The sequence below is a fragment of the Platalea leucorodia genome, assembly GCF_965183815.1.
Source record: "Platalea leucorodia genome assembly, chromosome: 7".
In the NCBI taxonomy this organism is placed as follows: domain Eukaryota; kingdom Metazoa; phylum Chordata; class Aves; order Pelecaniformes; family Threskiornithidae; genus Platalea; species Platalea leucorodia.
In genome coordinates, this window is record NC_138829.1 from 62,992,660 (window position 1) to 63,007,451 (window position 14,792).

At 41.8% G+C, this 14,792-nt stretch overlaps 1 protein-coding gene across 8 annotated transcripts in view; it reads left to right on the forward strand.

Moving 5' to 3' along the window:
* Nucleotides 1–4,632: 4,632 nt before the first annotated feature.
* BMAL1 (basic helix-loop-helix ARNT like 1) overlaps nucleotides 4,633–14,792 on the forward strand; it is a 53,486-nt gene continuing 43,326 nt past the window's right edge. For 2 of the 8 annotated variants that reach the window (XM_082316720.1, XM_082316715.1), the window contains exon 1: nucleotides 4,633–4,699. The gene's annotated coding sequence lies outside the window, so the exon portion shown is untranslated. Of the gene's footprint in view, nucleotides 4,700–4,791; nucleotides 4,868–14,792 lie in introns of those variants that run through there. The other 6 variants (XM_082316718.1, XM_082316721.1, XM_082316719.1 and 3 more) reach the window with 4 other exon arrangements.

The following is a 14,792-nucleotide window of genomic DNA, read 5'->3' on the forward strand; positions in this document are numbered from 1 at the left end:
AAGAAACAGATTAGTCTTAGTCAAAGATGCAGCTGCCAATGGACCATACAAAATTGTAACACCCCCTCCCAAGAAAAGGCCATAAAACTCCATCCTGGATCTTAGCGTCCTCAACAAATCTTGAAGAAATGCAGCCAGCAATTTCAAGAGTGTCTTCGGTCTAATTCTCTTAACAAAATGGCTTCTAGAATTTTTTGTTATTTTTTTGTGGCGGGAGGCAAGAATCTCACACCAGCTAACTCTAGGTCTATATATGATGCTTAAAAAAAAAATAAAGTAATATGGTGTTCAATCACAATTACTCCACAATGGATACAGATTTTTTTTTATCAACAAAAATGGTAAATAAAACTTTAGTAAATATTTTGATAAAATTTTAGAAAAATGCAAAAAACAGTAGGAAGACAAGCTCATAACGGAAAAATGTTGTTATTTGAAAGGGCTGTGACCTTCGAGATTTTTCATTTAAAATATTTTATTCACTAGAATTGTGTTAACATATTTAAAATGTACCATCTCTCCTTCAAGTTCAGACTTCCAGTCTCTGAAAGCCTAATTAAATTCCATGTATTTTTAATGAAGTAAAAGCTCTGAAAGTGCTTCAACCTCCATTAAGTTTGAATCCAGATAAAGACAGAAATTCTTCCTCCTGAGCCTTCCATAAAGATTGAAAAAAATATTGCAGAGAAGTACTTAGAATTTCTTAACTCCCTGGCTTTAGTCTCATTTTCCTCATTAGATTCTTCTTCCTGTTCTTGTTATACTGCCAGATATTGGATTGCCAACTCTTGTGAGTTCCTATTGAGTCTCAGAATATTAATTGGTGTTCCTAGAGACCACAGGGCTGAAATCAATGGATTGTATAAGAATCCTCTTTTTTTCTGAAACAAGCTTCTAGCTCTTGAAATTATGACAAAGGTTGTGAGGATGAAGCATGGACTTTAAAAAGCTCGGAAGGAAGCAGGCACATGAAAAAGTCAACATTTATTGCTTCACATTTATGATTTTTAATGCTCGAATTTGGAAATATTGTGGTAGGAGTAAGTACACACTCTAAAGTAACAAGTGTTTATACAAAGAAAAGCAGAAAAACTTAATATTCCGCTGGCTTACGTGTTGTAATATCTGAAGAATTTGAAGAACCCTGAAAAGAATGAGTAAGCAATAGCTCACTAAGACAAAACTTTTGAAGAGGTTTGAGCCAGCCACACATGAGCTGTGACAGACCACCACTGTGGGGTAAATAGACCACCACTGTGGGGTTTTTGCATCAGTCTGCAAACAGTACCAAGCCATAGTTTCCAGTTTCTTCTGTTCTCATAACTGGGTTGAAGCATGGTACCAGCTTTGTGTAACAGCGTGAGAAATATGGCTCAGTATGTCTCTGGGTTTTTTAAAGTATAGACAGAACAAGAAATCCAAGTATTCAAGTTATTAAGTCTTGCTAATTTTCTATGAACTCTAACTTCTCCTGCTGCAGGTAACATCATAGCTTGTATGTCAAGAGCGAAATGGAGGAAGACATTGCATAAAAGGGTTAGACAAGCAACTTAATATTGCATCTCTGAAAACCTATAACCAAAAAGCAGCTGTTTAAAATGCTGTAAAGCAGCTGAATCCACAGTTAGGTGCTCAAATGTATACCACATCTTGGACATATTCTGGAAGACATTAAAAAATAAAACACTTAAAATACTATCTCCAAACTATTTCACAAAAACTCACGCTACAAAAACTCAGAGATTTGCTTCCCTCCGTATCTCTAATTGGGGTAACGATACATGTTTCAGAGAAAACACGACTAAAACATTAAAGGACTAACTTGGCAGGTTACTTCTGAACATCTGTTGTTGCTCCAGAGATATAATGGGGACTGTTTGAAGGCCTCCCCCTCCCCCCACAAAAAAACCCAACCGAACAAAAAATCGGGTTTTGGGTTATCGTTCGAGAAACTAGACTCATTTTTGTGCAATGTGATTGCACAAAATGTGAATACAACAAAGAAAATCCGTTGGTTGGAACATAGGCTAGTTGTTCCAATATTCTATGAATTAAACATAATTTTCAGTACAATCACCACATAGCACACTCTCTTCCTGTTTTTAAATCATAATTTTAAGCCAGAAATGAGTCTAAATTCTGGTGTTTAAACATGGTGTAGCCATTAATACATTAACATAGTTAAGGAGGCAGCTAAATTTCTGCTTAAGACCTAATTTGCTACCTTCTTCAAAAAAAAAAGCATAAAATCTGAAAATTAATCAGGTCAGAGTCAACTGGATGAGGAAACGCTTTTGCTATTGTATCAGACACACCTGTGCACAGTGCCCTGAGCAGGGCACACAGCTGAGCCGGTCCTTCTAGCAGGTTCCACAGTTTGTGGTGTGATCTCAGTTTGAAGTGCTCCTTCAAGTACTGCTGTTCAAGGAAAAAGTATTCTACCTTTGCTTAAGCCTTACCTCTTCTGTTGGCTTTTTGTATTTAGAAATGCATGGTAGAAGGGTAATGCAAACACTTTTCTGGCAATAGCAGCTGAACTCAGGTCTCATTAAACTTCAAACTGTCATTTCTTAGCTCTTCAGTGATAAACTTTGCACCCTTAAAACTTTAAGGTATAATAGTCACCAATCAGATGCCTTCCTGACCTACAGAAATTCCCTGCACTGAACTTAAAATCTATTTTGAAGAAAGTCGCAGAATAGGATAGATACATATCATCATATGCTGAATATCAGAATTAACCAGATGCTGTTATTTTCTTTAATATCTCATGAATAGAAACTACAGTATAAAAACAATTCAAAACAATCATTTACTGGGAAATATGACATATGGCCTGCTAAGCTGCTTTCCTACAGAAATAGATAAAGATCATTACTCTTGGCACCATTCCCTACAACAGTCACTGGGCTCATTAAAGCAGACAGTATGTGATTGAGCCCATAAGGAAGATTATTTCTACAGGTGGGTAGAAACAATGATAAAAACTACAAAGACTTGTGAGAAAGAAGTAGTCAAGGAGACTTCTCCACCTCCATAACTTCTGTGCGCTAAAACAAACCAAAGCAGCACCACTAAAACAGTTGCTGAAAAAAAGAGATGCATTTTCTCCTTTTGCTTCATGGTATACATTTCCATCTTGCTAATGTATGGTATTTCATTTAACTTGTTCTGCTGGAGGGTTTTTCCTTGAGTAGGAATATCCTGATGTGAACAGGAAGTTTGCATCCAGCAGGGGCCACCTGTTGCCTGTGTTTAGCCCCAAATCATTTAGGTGGAAGCCAAACCTTAATGCTGTCGTAAGATGAGCTCACATTCTGCGATAGTGGATTGGAATAACCACAACCATGCTGTGATGTGATAATGCTGCAATCCAAGCTTCTCCGGTGATGTTATAGTCATAAATGTAAACCAAACGTTTGTGATGTGGCATCACAGGACAGGAAATGTTAAGGCAATTGTAATGTGGCAATGATAATCTGATAGTAGCAATAATGCAATCACATTTAGAAAATGTTTGCATTTGAAAGCAACTATGCTGTAATTATGCTCTTGCAACACATCCCCTTTACATGCCAGCACTGTTGCGTGGTTTATCTAAATTTAGACTGTAACACAGTGCAGTAGATGGCTTTACTATGTTCCATCAGTGGCCTTTTTCACACGCTGAATAAAACTACTGCTGCTTACAGCATCAGCGTTACACAATCAAACTGGGAGACGATGGGAGCATTTATGGTAGCGAAACGGATGGCAGCATCACACAGGCGCACCCGAAGCATTCTGAAGGGTGGCGTGGGGCTACTGAGCGAGGACTCGCAAAATATGGTGCGTGATGCAACATCAACTTACTGACGTGATACTGTGTACAGGCACACATACACACAACACGCGAGGCAGACGCAAGGCTGGGATTTGCCAAGGCAGGCTGCCAGCGCCGGGGGCGACACCGCAGCCCACGGATGCAGCTGAGGCGGCGGTGGGCTGAACGACACGCGCCATCACAAGGCGGCGACGGTGACCCCAGGGCCGGGACGGCCGAGGTCAGGGAGCCAAGGCCAGGCAGGAGGCCTCCCCGGCCGGCTGAGAGGAGCCCCCGGCTCCCTGAGGCGAGCAGGGAGGCCCGCAGGGCTGTGCCCCAGGCCGGGCCGGGCACTGCCGCCCTGTCTTTGCCACTGAGGGAGGCGAGGCGAGGCCTAAGCACAGGCGGCCGCCCTGCCCGCCTAGGGCAGTGCTGTCACGGCTGCTGCGCTGACCTTAACGCCTCAACAGGTGACATCACGGCCCAGGCCGATGTCACACGAATGACGCACAAGCACTGGGGCGGCGGAGGGAGAGAGCAGGAGCCGCCAACGGCGGCCGCAGCCGAACCTGCGCCGACCCCGCCACATCCGGGTCCCGCGCGGTGACTCACGACCCCCCCCCCGCCCCGCCCCGCCCCGCCCCGCCACCGCGCACGCGCCCCTCCCTCCGCCGGTCAGCTCCGCCCTCGGCCGGGGGGCGGGAGCAAAACTCCCAGCCGCCTTTCTGATTGGCTCCCACTCCAGCAGCGTCCGGGGATTAGCTGCCGTTCCGGAGGGCGGGCGTTGCCCGCCTGCCGGCCGGCCATTGGGCGAGTCCGCCGGGGAGCCGCTCGCCCGTTGGCGGGCGGGCGCGTCCGGTCTGGGGCCGGAGGAGGGTGCCATTGGCTGGAAAGTAGGTTAGTGGTGCGCCGTTGGGTGGCAAGCCAGGCGGAAAGTAGGTCAGGGACGGGGGCTGCCTGCGCCGGGCGCCGCTCCGGGCGTGCAGCGCCTTGCCGGGGGACGGCGACCCCCTCCCCGCCTGCCGGCCCGGGCGCGGCGCGGCGAGGGGGCGCGCGGAGCTCGCGGTGAGCCGTTAACGGGCGGTGGGCGACCGTTGGGGGGGGGGAGGCGCTGACGGGTGGTGGGCTGCTGGGGGAGGGCGGTCCGCGTCCCCGGCTGAGGAGACGACGGCCCCCTGGTGGGTGGGGGGAGGCCGGTCAGTGGCCCCCCCCGCCCCGGGCCGCCACCTCGCCGGAGGTGCCTCCTCCGGCAGGCCCTGGGGAGCTGCCTGCCCCGGGAGGGGTTGGGGGCTGCGGCCTCCCCGCTGGGAGGGGGCCGGAACGGGAGGGGGGGGCAGCGGGACCCCGCGGCGGCGGTGCCGGGCTGTGTCCCTTGGAGCTGGCGGCGGGGCGGGGGGGCCGCGAACGGAGCGGCCCCGGTACGGACCGCCTCGGCGGTGTGACGGGACCCGGAGGTGACGGGGCCGTTTGCGGCCGGCCCCGGGCCCGCTGCCGGCGCGGCAGCTCGTCCGGACCCTGAGGGCAGAGCCGGGGCCGGGGGTCTTGCTGTGGGAACATCCTCGGCTCGGCCGAGGGGGAGGAAAGGGGCAAAAATGGGCATCCAGGAGCTCGGTGGAGGCAATGCCAGGCTTGTTCCTCCTCCCAGGTTTGAGTTAGCCTCCTTCTCAGGGACATGGAGGCTGAGGTAAGACACTGAGCAGGTGTTGGAGCTCCTTCCCCTGCAACAGGCATGGGTCCCTTCAGCATCTGTCCCGTAGCTGATCCCTCGGATCTTCTTCAGTAAATCAGGTGCCTTGTGGTAAAGTCTGCTTTAGTTGAGGCCCGAGGAGTGTGTGTATTAAACACCAAAATGATGGTAGCAGTTGGTAATTTCTATGGGTTGTGACTCCGTTGTACAGAGGCCAGTCCTACCTGTAGACAACTAGAGCCAACTCGGCAGTCCCACAACCGTGTGGTTCTCTGCTTCCTAACAGTGCAGCACAGTTACCTCCTGAATGCTTTACGGTGAACCCTGGGGTCCTGAGGCAGCCCTCCCTGCTGCAGCACAGTTGCCTCCTGAATGCTTTACGGTGAACCCTGGGGTCCTGAGGCAGCCCTCCGTGGTGCGGTTACTTCTCGGGCTGTTTCTGACAGCTGCATATGTATCTTTGCTGTCAACAGGAGAATGAACATTTTTCTTTGACAATGAATGTAGAATACTGGGAGTGTTAAGGTGGCTTCCCAAGATCAGGATTTTGCGCTTGGGGAGGCAGGGGAATCAGTTTGCATTTTTAATTGCTGAGGTTTCTGTTACTCTGGTGCCTCAATTATAACAGCTTTGGAAAGATTTTAGTACTTGAAAATAACGGTGAAGAAACAAGTGGGTGTGTTTTCGTGCTTTTGAAGCAAATATGCTTACAGCAATTTTTAAGTATTTTCTTAGTATCTGAGGTAGAAAGGGTCAACTGCAGAGAGCAATCTTAAACAATTTTGAATCTAATCTCTACAAAATTAATTCAGCCTTTAAGTAGAATTTTTTTTCAAAATGCTGCTCCCTGAACATTCAAAATGAAACTACATTTTCTTTTTTTTTTTAATAGGTTAGTATTAAAGTACCTGTCCTGCCTGTTTAGTATATCTTTTCTTTTATCAAAAAGACTTTTTAAATGGGAGTGACTGATAATACACAGGCTGCAGCTAGGTTTGTAGGGGAAGAAACAAAGATTGTTTGCTTTAATTAACTATTAATGCTGGCTAACTGTCTCTGTACATGGTCTTGCAGAAGGCTGAAGTTAAACTCTGTCCTCGAAAGAATGTATGTTTGTATGCTCTAGGAATATGCAAATGTAAATAGCTATTTGAAGTGTCAGAAACTATAGACCTCTGATCTGAATATTCTAAACCACAGTTGCCTATTAAGGGGAAAGTCTTTACTCCTGCTGGGTTGTGGGTTTGTATTTCTCATGACCATTCATGGGTTTTTTTATGCTTACTTGTTGAAATGGGGTGTGTAAAATAACCCGGTAAAATATTGTAGTTATAGATTAATATGCTGTTTTATCCTGTATTCTCTTCCACACTACGCGTCTCCATTGTCTGGCTGTGTGACAGCTGTGGCATGTGGTGCTGTGTAGACTCAAGGTCTGTAACAAAAGTGCATTGGGAGACTGCCTAGACAAGAAAGAAGTACCACAGAGAACCTAGGGATAGCTGTTTTGTTTTGTTCTTCCCTACAAGGCCCTTTGGGGGGACGGGGGGTGTCAGTAAACTAACTTAGCTGTAGTTGGGATTACAACAAAGCCAGAGCTGAAGTTAGGACCTCCTACCAAGTCACTCTCGCTGCCTGCTACCAAGAGACCTGCTGTATTTGGGGACCATTGCTAAGGATGTATTAGGAGGGTGATGTTTGTAGGGGGTTTTTATTGGAGATTTTTTTTTCCTTCAAATACCTGCTCTTGAGGATTCTTTTGGGAAACCAGGAATAGGAACAGGGGAACGTTCATTGGATTTGCTTGGCAGAGCTTTAAGTTGCATGCAGTTTCTTAACACTACGCAAGACTATGATGACAAAGCTGAGACCTAATGTGATAGCGGCTGCCTGCGTGCTGCAGATGAGTAAGACCGTTTTTCAAAGTGAATTGATATCAAGCATGCTGGAAATACCAAGAGACATGTAGGTTAATTAATTTAGATGAGTACAGAAGCACTGTTTTCATGCTCATATTCAATCTTTTAAGCTGTTTTCAGCACAGAGCCAATTGTCTGTGTGGTTGCACTTTGACAGGAGGTACAGGAAAACCTGAAGGAATACATTGTTGTTAAGTAAAACAAAGTGAATTTGGTGCATCCCTTAGTGGCTTTCTTTTTTTACTTCTGTAACTTGTATGCTTTTTATTTTTAACCTTTATCATCAGTTTTGTCCATAGTTCTGCTTTTGAAAGAGAGCAGAAAAGTAGTAAAAAGCAGCTACCTATATCCCAAAGTATTAGAAAGTTTAAAGTTTGCTAAAGTTAGTTGTCTTCAGGAGAAGATGTGTAAAGACATATAATATGGAAATGATTACAAAGAGAAACCCAAAATAAATACATATTTTTAAGCTTGCGTAGCTTCCTTATTCTCAGTAAGTTTACAGAATGCAAAGAATACTTAAGGTTTCTCTATTTACTTTAATAGATTAAACATGTTTTGAAACTTTCATTTTTGGCTATCTTCATACTTGGAAAACTTCAGACTAAAAATAATTGGTTTTGATAAATGTAGTAGCTGAGATGATATTGACTGGAACTCAGCACCAACTTTTGCAGTTAATTGTTGAAAGGTCTGCTTGATCAGCCCATAGAAATTAGGGTCTGTGTTCTAGAGGTGCTTGAAGATGCAAATAAGGTGTTTTGTGGCATTTTCAAAAGCAGTGAGAGAGCTTTCAATCTGGGTCTTTCAGTCTTTTAAAAAGTTGCTGTAGGTTTTAGATAATGGACTGAAAAAGTAAAGCAGAGGTATACTCTGCCTGTTGTGTGTGTATATATGTTTGCATATATATATATATATATGTGGTAGTCTTGCATTGCAGTAGTAAATATGTTGCAGGTTCAGTTAGATCAGATGCAAACCGGTGACTTTTGCTTACTCTTGTGGTGTTATGTAGCTGAAGCTCAAGACACTGAAACAGAACACAGAATGATGCGCTTACAAAATGAGAATGCTTGTCTTTTTAAGAGTTGGTGTATTGAGTTATTTAGAAAGCCTACTGAAGTTTTGTTGGCAATTTTTTTTTTTTTGTGGAAGAGATTCCAGTTGTAATTATCAAATTGTTTTTATCTGTATTTAATCACTTTGAATATCGTCAAATAACCTGTGGTGTATATTTAATTGAACTTTACATTGAATGAGGTGGATATTGAGGTGAATAACTCGCTGGCATGAACTGTGTATTGCACCTGCCTTTTTTTACCTTAATTTGTTGGAAAAAATGCAGTAAGGCTACTTATCCAAGGCCCAGACTTCATCTCCTTGGAAACCTGATCTTTCACCAGATGTTGAGAAATGTAATTTCTTTTTTAATCCACTCTGCAGAAGAACGCAGATCAAAACAGCATCTTCAGGCTTTGGTAGTCTGGAATATTCATTAACTAAAAAAATAGTCTGACATTTCAGTCTTTGTCCCAAAGAAGATTGATAGCTTCTGTTGCATTTGATATTATTTCAAATTTATTTTAGCTGTTGCTAAAATTCCTGTAGTGGTTGTATAGTTCAATTCAAGAACTGGCTGATAATGCCTTCTTCGTGTGTACAGTGCAGGACTGTCTGTGTTCCCTGCCCCTTTCTCGTCTGCAAGGATTCATCTTTCTTCTCTATGTTCAGGTCCTCTTTTCTCCCTTGCAGCTGCAAAAAGATATTTCTTAGCGAAGGCGTACAGAATCTGTAACCTTTTCAGTCTCCTGCCATTTGAGAAGCTGTTATTCAATGTCTCTGATGTCAGATGCACTTCTAGGTCAGCTGCTGGTGTTAGAACAACTTGTGACCCTGAGCTGAAGCCACACTGTAGTTTAGTAGGTTGGTCTTCTGTAGGAATGGTGCCAGTAGGCTACTTATAGAGCAAGAAATATCGTTGACAGGATTTTAGAATGGTGAAATAACAAGCCACATTTCTTGTGGTCTGAGATGTTGATGTTCTCTACTAACTATAAAGAGACCCATTCATATGAATATAAGCAGTTGAGGAAGATGGTTGTAGTTGTCATGTTTGTTTTGACAGTATTTTCCTTGCAAATGTTAGTAGGCTCTATTTTCCACAGGTACAAGGCAATTTAGTGGCACCTCGTGTAAAGGAAGCAGCAAACATATTGCTAAATCCTTAACGGTCCTTACTTGGTGTGGCTGTGATGGCAATACATCTTCCAGTGTGCTGTTGCTGTCACGCTGGGGAGGATATGTTTGGCAATTCCGAAGCAGTGTGTATTGGCATTGTGTCTCTCAATTCACTTTAATAGGAAGGCATTTTACAGTAAGGCATATATGCTTATGCAATTGCAGCAGTTTGCCATAATTCCTTTCTGTGTCAGCTAAAAATAAGTTAATGGAATCCATGTATTTTAAAGATTGGATGTGGTCTTGATACAAGACTACTCATAAAACTCTAAAGTTAGTCTTGCCCATTTGGGATTGATGTAGGTTTTGGAGGGAGAATGAAATAAGGCTGTCAGAGAACTCAGACATGAGTAGTATTCTTGATCTGAAGCTCTTTTCTCTTGGAAACTTCCTTAAAGCAGCTTTGCCTTTTGTAGTTTGTCTAACAGAAAAGGACAAGATCAGAAAGACTTTGGTAGAAATTGCTAAATAATGCTGTACTACAGAATATTAATGTGGTGAAGTGAGAAGGAAAAGTTACTTCCTAGAAAAAACAGGAGAAAATTAAACTAATATACTTCTATTTTAACTTTTTTTGAAGAATGTTTTTCTGTCTTTAAAACTGTTAGTTTTATAGTTTCCTTGAACAGGTTCGGTTGGTTTTTTTCTTGAATTGTTTTGAATTGATTTCTCTTTGTTATTTGGAGCATTATGAAATTTAGGACTTCTGTTCCAATTTGAACCAAAACTATATAGTAAAAAGTAATAAAACTTCTATCCTTTATGTTGCATGTATGCATTGTAGTTGTGTTGAGTGACAGCAAAATGGCTTTGGTTCGAGTAATACTATTTCTACCCTTCACTTGAGGACCTCTGATAATTGTATTTTAAATCCCCCGAGATTTGGGCTTTATGCTGCAGTTTGGCTACCGGCATATTAGTTTTAGTATAACCTTTTAAAATAGCATTTATTTTGCCTGTAGACTTGAATGGCCTAGTCATTTTTCAGGGATAAATTATGGGGTCCAGAATACATTGTAAAAAAATCAGATGTTAGTCTTTGAGGTTTATGTTAGAATGTGTTTTCTGACCTTGTCTTGACCGTGTTGGGTTTTCCAGTTTGTAGTTCTAGAGTTGCTGACTGCAAAACAGGACACTTATTTATTCCTCTGTTCCCTTTCCCAATATGTTTTGTTGCCAAGCCATTTCATGTAATCTTTGAATTTGCGTTTACAGATTGGGTTGTTATAGATCAAATGAATTCACTGAGTTAAGGAAAAAAAGTCAGTGTTAACACTGTGCTGTCAACATACTTCAGAATATTTTTTGTTATACTCAGGATATGGCCCAAATTCATAAATCCAGAAACTTACTTAAGTTTGACCTCAGAAGGCTCTGGTATCTAGATTTTTTTTTTTTCTTAATGGTCTGTTAAAGCCTCAGAACATTAGGCAAACTTGCTGTCCTAGAGTAACATTATACTGTAGTTTTAATTTATATCTAGTTTAGACTGGCTTTTTGAGTTTTGAAAAGTCTTCATCACCTTAATTTTTAAAACCTAAGTTAAGTTTTATGATGTTAGATGCTGTAAAAAAATTTACATTTACAGAACTTTTATTTCAATTAAGAGTTTTTTACATAGTATTTAATTTCTAGTGATCTTACATGAAAATAGGAAATTTTAAATGATGTCTGTTACAGCCCTTCATTCTCACAGTGCCATTTTTAGTGACAAATTGTGCGTGAAGAGAAGTTATGCATTAGCTTGGAAGTTTTTTATTACAAATAGTGTAGTTGCTCCCTATTTTTTTTAGAATTTATCCTATCTCTTATTTTAAAATATTCTTTTGCTGCAATGACCAAATTAGCCACTGAATATTACAGTTTGTTTTAGAAACCTGTCAAGTCAGTTCAGTGACTTCTTAAAGGGACTTGTCACATAAAAACATCAGTGCTCTCGAATCGTTAAAGAACAATCTGTTCAAAATGTTGTCAAATGCTTGCCATGGAGTTCGGGTCCAAATTCTAGAAGTTCTCGAAGTTATTTGTATTTTAGAAATACAAGGCCAGGAATTGGATGTTCCTATTTTTAATAGGAAGAGAGAAATAAGAGCAATAAGTTTATGCAGGTTTGGGTTTATACTGGAATTTTCTGTTTCACCTCTGTTAGAAATTCCAGGGCTCTTATAGAATTTATTTTTTTTCACATCTGAGACCTATACCACTTGGTCAGCTTCTCTGGACTGGGAACAGTCTGAAGATGGGTATTTCCCTATTACAGCATTTAAAAATCTAGTTCATTCTGTTTAAGATATCCCAGCTGGCACTAAAGAGTTCTCAATTACTGCATTTGGCATTATTTGTTGAATGAAGTAATTCCTGTCCTAATATATCTGACTTGACCATGAGACTCTTCCATAACCAATGCCTGCTTTATTTTCTTAGCTGGAGTAGCTCTTTATTCATCTTACTCTAATGCTGTTGTCATCATCAAGAATAAGATGATGGGGGGGGGGAGGGGGGAATAGAGGAGAACATTACAGCAGTTGGCTGTTGTAGAAACTGATGTTTCTACATTCCCGTTCCTGGCAGAGATTAAAATTTGCTCTGAGCTGGTAAATTGATAACAATTGTATACGGCTGATGCCACCATGTGAGTTTTCTGACTGTGTCCTTTATATCTATGTCCCTCCCAAGAATTCTAGTCTGACTGATTAATTTTTGGAGACTTTCAAGGACCTGTGTGGGAAATGCCGCTGTTCAGGGCAGTATCACCAAGGCTGTGCTCAGGTAGTGGGGCAGGACAAAAAGCAAAAACCTATGGCCAAAAAGAATTCTCTGGTTTTGATGCCCAGCAGTTTTTCCTATAGTGACCCTTGAATCCTTTTTGACATCCATTGACAGTTGGATGTACTTGACGGTAGTTTTGATGATCATTTGAACTGGATTGCTATGGACAAAGTAGCTTCCATCAACGCTCCAGCTCCTTCCTGGCTGACCATTTCCATCCATGTATCCTGTCCCTCTGCTCTGTAGTGGCATATGTGTTTGGGCAAAGGTACTGGACTGAGGAATCTGCTGTGGCTCAAGGATAACTTATTTTCACTGACACCATACACCTTGTGGCTTCATAAATATCTGTGGTTTTGTAGGTTAGGAAACAGCCCAGTTCACAAAATGAGTAGTCCTGAAGGAGAGGTGGGAGAGGCAATAAGTGTGAAGAGTGCTGTTTTAAATATGTTACGTTGCAACCTTGACATGGAAGAAGAGGAATTATGGCAGAATATTTTTGAATTAAGCTGTGTTGGGTCATTTCTTTCATAAATCTACACAAAAAATTGAAAAAAAAAAAATCTGCTTTTGATACTGATACCCAGAAGCCAGAAGAATAAACACCTCTTTCATCTCTGGAGCTGTGCAATGGAGCTTTTCACTGTTTTTTGCACCATTTTAAAAATTCTTTTTCATAACAAGAAAGAGTATTTCAGCTAGATGTCCGACTCTTTTTCCCTTTCCCCTTACTGGCCCATGTGCTTCTGGGTTTCCAGATGAATAAAAATAGAAGTGTTTCAGATACACAAATCTCTCAGGGGCTCATTCACCACAATCATTTGACTTTACCGGAGCTGAACACTCACATGTCCAAGTTGTTGTCAAACTGATAATTTATCTAAAAATGGCAGAGACCCAGCAGTGTCTCCAGTTAGGCTTGCCAGGAAATCTGGAGGAAATGGAATATAGGAAGGAGACGAAAAGGAAGAAAATTTTCTTTTCCACTAAGGCAATATATGGTTTGGACTTCAGTCCACTAATTGTGCACACCTCTGCTCCCTTTCAGGGAGGGGAGCTGTTTGTTTTTAAAAAAAAAAAAATAATCTTGAATTGCTGTTTAAGAATGATTCTCTAACTTGGTGTAAATCTCCTCTTGCTGTAGTTTGTCTACATATTCTGTTTTCTGGAAGGAAAACTCTCTAAAACCTACTCAGGTTTCCCTTTAGAGAAATGTTGGCACCTTAGTTTGTTCTTGATGTTCTTATCAAATAGCTTTTCAGGAGAATTGTCCTTGCGTTCGGTGACATGAAAATCTGTTTTCTGTATGGCTATGATGTACACTTTTTGAAAAGATTTACTAAAATTTTGAAGATAATTTGGAATATAAATAGAAAGTAAGGAAAGGTTTAAGTCAACAGAGAAGAGGAGAATCTGTGCCTTCTAATTGAAATGAATTAATGACTTTTTTTTTTCCCACTAAAGCATATGAACACTAATAAGGACCAAATAGTTGAACATCTCAGAAGCAGGACAAAAAAAAAAATCCTCCATGCAACAAAAAAGTGAGGAAAAAGTGCCTATTGGTATCTCATTAGAGACCTAGTTAGCATTGTAGCATATAGACGATTTTCTGTCTCTAGGTGAACTGGTCATTATCCAGCCTTACAAGAGTTTTGAGGTTCCTTTAAATGCTTAAGTTAGTCTAGCAGAGTTCCGAGTGCTTTTTAAGCAAAATTAATGTGCCTTTTAGAACAAGATTTGCTCAGGCAAGTAGTTAAGCCTCATGGTGTGCTGTAAAACTTGGGTAATCTACTTCCTTTGGCATGGCTTTTGGATGCATACTTCTTATTTTTTAAAACAAATATTTTGTCAGTCATCTGATTTGTCTTCTAGTTTTAGAATATTTCTGTGGCTTGTTAGTTCCCTGTAGCCCTAAACATACTGGAATGATGGTGTCCCCTGACAAACCTGGGAAAGTTTTCTGTTTCTGGTTTCTGTTATTTGTCAGTGGAACCTATTTTTCCATTTTTCTGCTGAATTTTGTTTGGTGACTTTGGAAAACCTGGTAACTGGTCTCTTACCTGGTCTCTGACTTTATTTACAAAAAAAAAATGAAAAAATAAAAAAATTCCCCCCTTAGAGCTGTGTGTGTGTGTGGCTTTTTGTTATCCTCTTGTCTCAGTTCTGTGAGCGCTTTGTTTGCTTGTGTGTGTGTTTTGTGGTGATGGCGGTGTTTTGGAATGATACTGTGTTGGCAACCAGGTCAGAGAATAATATTGGTACAAGTTCTCAGGTTTGTTTGTAGAAGGAGCTGGCGAGTGGATTTCGGAGGATTTCAGGAAGCAGAAAAGGGAACTTTCCTGGCCTTCCAACACCTGGAAGAACCTTGATGGAC